This window comes from Pimephales promelas, chromosome 2, assembly GCF_988280905.1.
Source record: "Pimephales promelas chromosome 2, fPimPro1.hap1.1, whole genome shotgun sequence".
Taxonomy (NCBI): domain Eukaryota; kingdom Metazoa; phylum Chordata; class Actinopteri; order Cypriniformes; family Leuciscidae; genus Pimephales; species Pimephales promelas.
Window position 1 is genome coordinate 46,684,808 of NC_142770.1, and position 10,729 is coordinate 46,695,536.

The following is a 10,729-nucleotide window of genomic DNA, read 5'->3' on the forward strand; positions in this document are numbered from 1 at the left end:
TTTTTGAAAAAAAAAAATATATATATATAGAAAAATATATATATATTTTCATGGCAAAAATAAACCATAAATATTGCATAAATATTAATAAATTCAATTAAATTGTCTCAAAATACTAAATTAAAAAAAATAAATATTATAGAACCAAAATAAATTGCATTGGTTTTACTGGGATGGAAAAAGTTTCATTTTTAGGTGTTCAGACACTTTTGACCGGGAAGATAACAAGTGTGACTCCGAAACGAAGAGCACCTGAGGGTTAAACTACAATCAAATGCATTTCCACACGTTTCGTGTCGGTCCTCTGTGTGGCATTTTATTATATTTTGCACGGGCGCAGCTTAGAGCGAACATCACCCACGTCCCCACATGAGGAAGGAAGACAACGACAAATAAAATAATGCAACAGTTGAATATGACAATATACAATATCAAGCAAGAAACATATTCAGTCAGGATACATTGTATCACTAAAATTATTCAAAATGAGGACATAACTGGCAACTTTCTAGAAGCTGTTTAAGGTGTTTTAAAAATGTGCAGTAAGTGGGACATTCCCTAATGTTTGTTGGGATGCTTTTCCAAAAATGACCTCCTCTGACGGACAGAACAGTTTGTCCAAAGGTAGTTTTTCAGCTCTGAATGAAGCTCTGGTACAACAACCTTTGTCAGACCTTTGTTTAATCTGTGTAGAAAGTGCAGGTGGAGTCAGTCCATGCAAAACTTTAGAAATTAAACTGTTATTTTTAAAATTAATAAAGTTTTCACAATTTTACAGAAGCCCTGAACCGCAATATAAAATAAAAAAATCTAGCATTTTCAGATTAATGGAAACGTTTCAAGAATAAAGTCAAAACATTACGATAATACAGTCTTCCATAGAAGTGTGTGCATTCATAACAGTGCGCTTCTGTTTGTGTAAGTAAATGCACTTGTCAAGTCGAACTGCCATGGATTAACACAAAATATAACTTTTTACTTTTATCTGGGCTTTCAACTAAATTTTACACACATGCAAGTGTTTCTGAGGTGTTTTCGTGCTCGTCTAGTCAACACTATCTGGGTGGAGAACACAACAGTAACCGTAACTCTTCACCGTAAATACGTTCTGGATACATTTTAAGTGCATCATTCTGTATCCAATCATTTGGCCGGATCCTGTGATTTACTAAGATTTAATAACCACTAATGGTTGAGGAGAGATTCTCTGATATGATTGTAAAGCACTTTGAGTGTAGGCCTAGTATTAATTAATTAATTAATTAATTCATTCATTCATTCATTCATTCATTCATAAAGCTGGATTTCTCCATCCAGTCTGATGTGAAAGTGTTTTCCGTGTTGGTTTTTCGGTAACACTTTACAATAAGGGTGCACTAATAAGCATTAATTCATGCTTAACTAATGCACAGATAATACTGAATTAATGTGTAAGTAATGATTATCTAAGCTATTAATTAATGATTACCACATTAGGAACTAATTAAGAGTCTGTAAGGTTAATGTATTAGTACATACATAAATTGTTTTTAATTAAATATTTAATTGTGGATTAATTCCATAATAATTAATTTGTTTAACTAATAGTGTTAATTAATATGTTAATTACCAGAATGAGCCAAAGCCTTGTATTTCAACTTCCAGATAATATGACAGGTACATTAATATGCATTAATACATGATTACTTACTTCATTGTTAGTGCAAATTCATGTGAAAATTACTACAATTACTAAATGACTAGTTAATAATGATGTGCCTCAACAAGTAAAGTCATAGCATAATGATACCTTTGCGAATCATTAGCTAATGATTAATTAAAGCAGACAACTGGAAGTTGAAGTGCATAACTTTGACTAATTGTGGTAATTAACACATTAATTTACACTAATAGTTAATAAAATATGTTAAGGAATTAATACACAATTACACATTGAATTAATAGCAATTCATGTATTACTTAATAATCATATAGACTCTTTATTAGTTGCTGATGCAGTAATCGTTAATTAATGGTTTAGTTCTTTAGGTATACATTAACTCATGATTATCTGTGTATTAGTTAAGCACGAATTAATGCATATTAGTGCACCCATATTGTAAAGTGTTACTGGTTTTTCTATAGGCTAAAGTCTATTCCGGCACAGTATATTTTATAACATCCTATAATGGTAGCCTAATGCTGGTAGATTGGCACCTGTTGAATTTCCTTTGATGAAACAAAACACACACACACACACACACACACACACACACACACACACACACACACACACACACACACACACACACACACACACACACACACACACACACACACACACACAGTTGATGTTGGTTCTTTGGTGTAGGCTAGACTGTACAGAGTGCAAAAATGCTGCCCTCATTCATACGGTCATTCTGACTGAATCTGATATGATCTGACACTGATTACCTGATAGAATCATTAATCTTTGTTTTAACCTTTTTAATCTTTGTGTGTCAAGTGTCTGTGAACACCAACATGCATCAACTTTTGACGCAAGGCCTCATGGGGTGTAGGAAACTTGTGGATAACATCAAGAAAAGCGGCATAACCTGTTCAATGAAGCCCGCGAATGTCCTTGTAATTCGGTTCAGTCCCGAACTTTATGAAATAACGTTAGCTACTATGTTTTGTAAGGTTCGAGCGGTGTCGTGTGTGTGAGTGAGGAAGAGAGAGAGCGAGAAAATAGAAGCAAGCAGATTCAGAACCCGGTTCGTTTCTAAAGCACGCGCAGCATCATCACGCATCTGTGTTTAAAAACTATAAGCTCATACTCGATTCTGAAATTCTCTGAATCAATCCAGGATTGTTGAGGAGAGAATAAATAACACAATATCACATACATTAAAAATAAACTGTTCTTTTCTGAACGCCTGACCGTGTAGCGTGGCAAGTTGATGCTTTATCTCGCAGACTGCTTTTCTCTCGCATGTCACGTGACCAGTGTAATCGCAGCTCTTGCGATTACGAAATCGCGTTTCATCATATCGCGATTTTATCGCAAATGCAATTAATCGTTCAGCCCTATTTAAAACCATCCATCCCCACGGATTGTAAAACCATGCACACAGTTTATTTTTCTCTTCCCGAAACCTAGAGGTGCTCTTTTCTTTATAAAAGCTCTAAAATAGCTCTTTTACGGTCTATGAGAAAAAGTCGCTTGTTTTGGGCTTGTTTTCACCGGCCTGGTTGCTTATTTGTCTCGTGAGATCTGGCAACACTGCTCATCACATGCTCAAAAACACGTCACACAGTTTTACAGTTAGGGATTAGAGCTTATTCTGTTGTTTTGAATACATATCAAATTTTTTTTATCTCTGAAAAACCTCGACAGATTTGGAAATACAGTATATTTCAAAAAATGAGAAGAGTAGACCATAATGCTATTTACAAATATTTATTTAAAATAAATTATAAGTCCTCCTCTTCTTCATTGTCGGCTAAATACTGTAGAGAAATAAAAATCAAATGAGAAGTTCACACAATTGCAACGGAGTTTGACACATTGAATACCTGCATGTCCATTACCTCGTCTCCATCCTCCTGTTGTGGAGGGAGTGGGGCGTCTCCATCCTCCTGTTGTGGTTGTGGAGGGGTCGGGGGTGGACGGCGTGGCAGATGGCGGGGCATATTTGGGCTGTCGGGTGGAGGTGGAGGAGTAGGAGGAAGAGGACGACGAATATTGCCTGCTCCTCTGTTCTCCTCTGCCGAAGAGGTATATGCTCACTGTCCTGCAAAATAAAACAATAAAACATCTGTCCAAATGCACATCACACAATAATCTCTGTCCATAACAGATACTTACTGATGTATAACCATAATCGGACGTCCAGCCGCTGTCACTCATTTTTAAGCTGAAACATATATACAGTCTATTATTTCTATCATTAAACACAAATGCTGCATATACTATTTTTTTTTAAGAAGACTCTTATAATCGATACGCCTGTATTTACTTGATCAGTGTGTAATGTTACCCGTCATGTGTTTTTGACCAAATGAACTCAAATAAAACAATCCTGCATTTATTCAAAATGAAAATATTTAAAATGCTGCATTTTTTGCTTGGCATGGAAAGGAAAAAAAGGGTACAGTTACAGTGATTCTCTGCTTTGGGAGTGTGAATTTTTGCACAAGTTTCCTATCAATATGGGTTTATGATGTGGGATAAACATAGATCCAAATAATCAGCTTCTGTGGGGAGCTGTTTATTTTGGTTTTTATTAGCTGTTTTCTGTAAAATTGAACGTTTGGGAGTGCAAATGTGTGTGTGTGTGTGTGTGTGTGCCTAATCATTTTTCACCTTTAATAATCAACCTGTCATGTGTTTCGGATCAAATGAACATAAAATCCTGCATGTATTCTAAAAGAAAGTCGACACCCGTCCCCCTCTTTTTTTTTTTTTTGTTCTTCGTACCTTGCTTAAAACATCCGAGATCAAATGAGACATCCAAGATAATATCATCGTACTAATCATGATCCGTCTAATGGGCTTTATGCCCAGCTGCACTACTTCCTGAACTTCAGCCATCTCCTTGTTTCCTGTCTGCCATTATTGGACACATTGATTAATTCAGGTGTGTCTGATTATTGTTGCCGTGACTACTGAGGTCAGGCACACCTGGATTAATCAATGTGTCCAATAATGGCAGACAGGAAACAAGGAGATGGCTGAAGTTCAGGAAGTAGTGCAGCTGTGCATAAAGCCCAGTGGTGTAGTGCAGGGTATACGCAGGTATACGGCGTATACCCACTTCCTTTTCAGTCGGCATTGCGTATACCCACTTCTAAAGCCCCTCTGATGCGCATCATTTAGTTGCTATACTCGTGAATAAAAAAAACACCCCGTTAGAGTTGTACCCGTGTATAACTGACCTTCTCATCTGATCTGCTTCAGCACTCACCTGCTCGTCAATGTCAAAATGTTCGTGATACCAATCAAAGAATGCAGGATTTTTGTTCATAGAAGGAACGACAGTGCGAGATAAGATGCAAGTAGCTCAAATTTTCGTCTGTTTTTCAATAGACGTTTTAAATGACCGACAGAAATAATCTGTTTGATTAAAGGCAGTGGAAATTACAAGCTCAATTTAACAACACAAGCACCCTATTAAATATATTGCCATTATTATTGTATAAATATATTTGTATAACATTTTTTCGAATGTGTTTGACTTGTCTGCGTTTGCGCCAATTGCATCATTTAGCCAGAGGGTGGCGACAAGTGACTGTCTTTTTGAGTGAGCAATTGAACCATTAATTAAATTACCAGATTAGTCCAAAAAACATTGATTAATTTAGGAAAGAAAAGTCGCTGAAACTGGAACTGATTCTCATGTTTAAGAATCTGATCAAATAGGCTACTTCATGCTTTTAAAGCTATTGTTGTCAATTTTTTTGGCCATCAAAACACCTTAAAATGCTCATTTCGAGATCAGGAAAATCAAAATTTTCTCGGGGGGGCATGTCCCCGAACCCCCCTAACAATACAATTTATGGGACCTGGCACCTGGGTATTTAGAAAACTATATGTGCGGCCCTGATATGCAAGAATACTTCTGATTATATGTGTTCTATTGTATTCATAATACTCTATTCTATAGTCTTGCATATTGAATACTAATGCAAGACTAGTAGTCTTACATGTTTATAATACAGGGCGTTCATCCTTTGCTGGGTCGCTTAAAAAAATATTGGGGGCATAAATTAAGAGTATACCCACTTCTCCAGGCACCACTACATCACTGATAAAGCCCATTGGGTTCTTTGAACACACCTGTTGTTTATGATTAGTATCGCTGGATTGAGTTATCTGAGATAACAGCGCGTTCTCGCGTTGGTTTAAAAGGGGACATGTATCGATAGCAGAATCTCTTAAAGAATTGTGGCGTTTTCCCTTTATCTAGTACCAGAGAGCTGGAGATCAAGAATGCCAGTTAAGTCCCTTTGAGAAGGAGCATGACGTGATATAAAGCTAAACAAATCACCAAACATGATGCAATGAAGCAGGAAGGACACCTCCTGTACCTGTCCGAGCCGCTGGACTCACTGTCCAGCTCTAAAAACTGAACTCTGGGTTTGCGGAAGTGGCTGGTGAACGGAGGCTTGTCATTGGTGTACGTCATTGGTGTACCGCAGCTGCTCTCACTGCTGGAGGTGGAGAAGTTCATGGCCGCTACAGAGACAGAGAGAAGGTTAACACTCCTGTAAGGATACCACAATCATTAACGCATGCCTCACTCAACTGTAGGGTTGGGAATCGAAAATCTTGAGGTCAGGAATCAGATAGTCGTTATAAAACGAATTGATTCCTTTGTGAGCATTTCAATGACTTTAAAGAGCCCCTATCACTGATTTTTGAAAATGACTGTTCATATGGTGTGGAATATAGCTCTAAGGGAATGAAAATCTGAAAGTGCACCGTATATAAAGTTATGGTCTTTTAAAAGTGAGTCTATTAAATGAATTGTTTTTGAAACGAGTCATTAGCTGTTACATCGTGACGTAGATACATACTGGCCACGCCCAGTTACTGCGCGCGCAGACGGAAGTGTAAACTCGAAGTCTACACACTCAAACACTTCATCATAGCATCATGTCGAGAAGACGCTGTGTTCTACTATGCAGAGATAGTTCAGCCACTTTGTTTTCATTTACCAGGGACGAGCATGTGAAGAATCGGTGGTTAGAGTTCATATCAACACTATAGCCCGATTGTGTTCTCATCATTTTATTGACAAATAATGTAAGTTCAAAAACATAAATGAATTCAAATGTGCATTCACAAGCGGTTGTTCCTGAAGGAGGGCTCAGTAACTTACTTGCCCAGTGTATATGGATCAGCTTCCTCCTCCGAATCACAACCTGTAAGTATTATTAATAATTTTTGCTTTTATGGGTTTTGAACGGTTTTGTTGCTTCAGGGCGCGAGGCAGTATGTGTGTGTGTGTGTGTGTGCGCGCGCGTGTGTGTGTAAGTTATGCTCAGCGCAGCTTCTAGGTCTCCAATGTCAATTTTTTTTAAATATGTGAAATGTTTGTCGCTGTTATTGGAGTTGTCAAAGAATAGAGCGTCTTGTAGTACTGTAGTGCTTTATCAATATGTTTATGGGTCTGTCATCTGACCAATCACCGCCGATTAGTGTCACGCTAGAGTGGTTTGGAAAAAAGTCGTTGTACGAATCATTTGGGAGTCTGTGAGCAAATCAGTTAAAAATAAATGCATATTATACGACAAATAAAGTGTTTATCCTTGCATGCATGTTAAACTGTTTTTGGGAACTCTTAAAACAAAAATAGGAACATTTCAAATGCTGTGATAGGGGCTCTTTAAACCCTTCAAGCACGAGATGACTTGCACACTGTTTTGTGTGCTGCACACATGTGTAACAGTATATAGCTTGTTTTCACGTGACGTCACGCCACTGTGTTGCCATGGCGCGAAACGCAGATGGAGTGCAGGAAGTGATTTTCTATATTTAGGAAGCACTATAACACACTCAAAATGCCTATGTTTGGCGTCGTTTACGGTTGCTCAGATCGATCAAACCACAAGGAGTTTTTATCGTGTGGCCAAAGTTGTTGTTCATAAGGGGGGAAAATACAAGAAATTGACAGAAAAACACCGGGAAAAATGCTTTGCAAACCCTCGTCTGCGGTCGGGAAAAGCCAAATGGGAAAATGCCAGTGTGTGTGTGTGTGTGTGTGTGTGTGTGTGCGCAGTGATCACTTCATCAAATGTGAGATAATACATTATTTATGTGGCTTATAATTACATTATTCAGGTATTTAAATACACTTAAGTGGCTGTTTGTGAAACGTACCAGACTAGTTTCCGAACTTCGTAAAGTCAAAGTATGTCTGTAAGACGAGTTATGGCGCTTTTCCACTGCATAGTACGGTACGGTTCGGCTCAGTACGCTTCGACTCGGCGCGGAACAGTTCGGATCGCTTTGCGTTTCCACTGCAGTAGTACCCCTTCAAAGTGTGTGGGACTGATCGTTATTTGCGCGCGCCTCTACTGCCATGACATCATCTTAAAAGCGCCACATTTTCAAACCCACAACACAGGAACAATGGAGACTATCGAGGGGATGGTGTTCCTGATTCTCGGTATGTGGTTTTTTTTAACTGCTAGACGGAAAAATGTGTTTAAAATGAGGCTGATGGCAGCAAAACAAAAATACTGCTAAAAAAGTGTCTCGTGTCGCAAATCCAATGACGCTAGTAGTGACGCTGGTAGTGACGATTCTGTCTGACCAATCAGTGATCTGCAGTGTTTCACGTCACATTTTAGTACCGGTACGGTACGCTTGGAACCTCAACAGACCAGGTACCATTTAAAGCGACCTGAAGCGAACCGTACTGTACTGTACCATGCAGTGGAAAAGCACCACAAGTGAGCCGTACCGAACCGTACTATGCAGTGGAAAAGCGCCATTAGTTGCTGATATCTACAGCCTCGATGGCAGGCAAATCTCTCAATTCAGTTGAAAATCGGTCCTCTTTATAACGTAAGGATCACGTCCAACATATGTCTCAATTTTCTGTTGATATATTTCTCTTGTAATAGCGTCCATTGCGCTCTTCACTCCTTGCCCTCCATCTGCATTCCGCGCGTCAACACAATCACGTGACTGCAAACCACCTATTGGATCCATGCAGCTCTTAAAGTGACAGTACACACATACACACACACACACACACACGACATGTGCCGGTATTCGGTAATGCGATAAATCGCGGTAATGAATATGCACGATATTGTTATCGCGGGCTCTTCAAAATACCGTGAAAAATAATAAATTCAAATTTAGACTTTTAGAGCGCGCATTAGCTGCTTATTTTCCTTCAAACGCTCAAACACTGCGTGCTGCGCAAAACACGCGCGCACTCTGATGTAGGGATGCGCGGTATACCGGTATTGCAAAAATACTGGTATATAATAAATTTCAAACGGTACAATATCATCATTTTGTTAAATTCGGTATTTGATGAGCTGCTGTTCCGAAGTTATCCACTAGGCGGCAGTGCGCTACCGAAACTGACGCGAGTCACGCAAAACCGGCAAACGAAGGAACACGGTGGAAATGAAGCTCATTCGGATTTTTACACGCCCGAAATTAACAAATAGAGAGAGCAGTATGAGTGAAATAAGGCATTACTTTGCCTACTAAATTAATGAGAATAGTGTAGAAACAGACCTCAATGCACCACTCTGCAAACTTTGCTTTCAATAATGTGTTGCCATGGAATGCAACACATCAAATCTGCCAAAGCGCTCGTCAGTTGCTCATCCGGACTTGTTCAAGAGATCAACTGGTGAGTTCATCATTCAACTGATTTAATTTAGACTTTTATTGAACACTGAACAGCGCACATAAATAAGAGCTTATCAATTAAATATGATACGGTAAACACGAAAGCTCAAATCTTCTTGCATGACACGCTAGAACCAATTCAGTTACCGTCTCATGAGCTCATCATTTTTGCAGTTTCAAACAAATATATTCATTTAATTTGAATTAATAAAGCATAAAAGTGATAGTAAAATGAATGGCATTACTGCCGCTGTGGCGACCCATAGAGAGAGAGAGAGATGGTAGTAATATAAATATTAATAATATTAGCCTACAATTAAGCTACATTTGTCAACATTCATTAAGGAACCTGGCCTAACAATATAGCATTGATTAATCTAGATCAATCAGTAATAAAATGACCTAAAAATGTAATATCCTAATAAATGTTTAGCATCATAACATTACTTTTTGCAATGCATTATATGCATAATATGAACCCAAACAAAAACAGTAACCAAACCAAGATGAATAAATGCAATAAATGTTGATAATTCTCTGTTGATGCATGACAGCTAATGGTTTACGTCATTTTATTATTCTATTATGTTAATCTATTATTATAGATATTAACCTATTTTAATTGTATAATATCAGTGTTTTTTTCCCCCTAATCAAAATTTTACCTACGCATAATTTGTTTATTTTTTTTAATTTTGATGTTTGTTTTTTTTGGATACTTTTTTTTGCACATATGGTAGTTGAGAGTTTCAAGCAGTGTTTAATAAAATTGTTTCAATTCACTTAAATTTAGACTTTTTTTTCCGACTGTGGTATCGATTTAGTATCGATACCGAGGTATTAGGTTCTGGTATCGTATCGAAGCCAAAATTGTGGTATCGAGCCATCCCTACTCTGATGTAAACAATCCCCACATGTATAAGCACTGTGTGCATGCGGCAGAACGCTCCCGACGATGCATCCCCGCAGGGCTGCCAACTCACACATTCAGCTTGAGACTTTCAGACAGGACGCGGAATACGCGCAGGGTTTTGTTGCTGCGCCGACCTGCATCGACCACGCCGGGGTTAAAGTTCAAAAACTGGAAAACGGCTCTTTTTTTAAGGTTTTTGTTTTTGGTTTGAAACGACAAACGAAAAAAGGGTGGTGCAGATTTGTTGCTGTTAGCGCTACTACATATAATTAAATTTATATTTAATGTGGTTTCCACATTAAATGGACAGCGTCGCTAGCGCTATACAGTGTCAATAGAAATGTATTGAACAGGCTAGGTAATAGACTAATAGTGATAGTAGTTTGTTAATAATACAATCAAAAACGACATATGTGAAGGTTCTCAGTCCACTCCAACGAAGTTTAAAACCTAGGGCAGTTCAAAACGGTTAC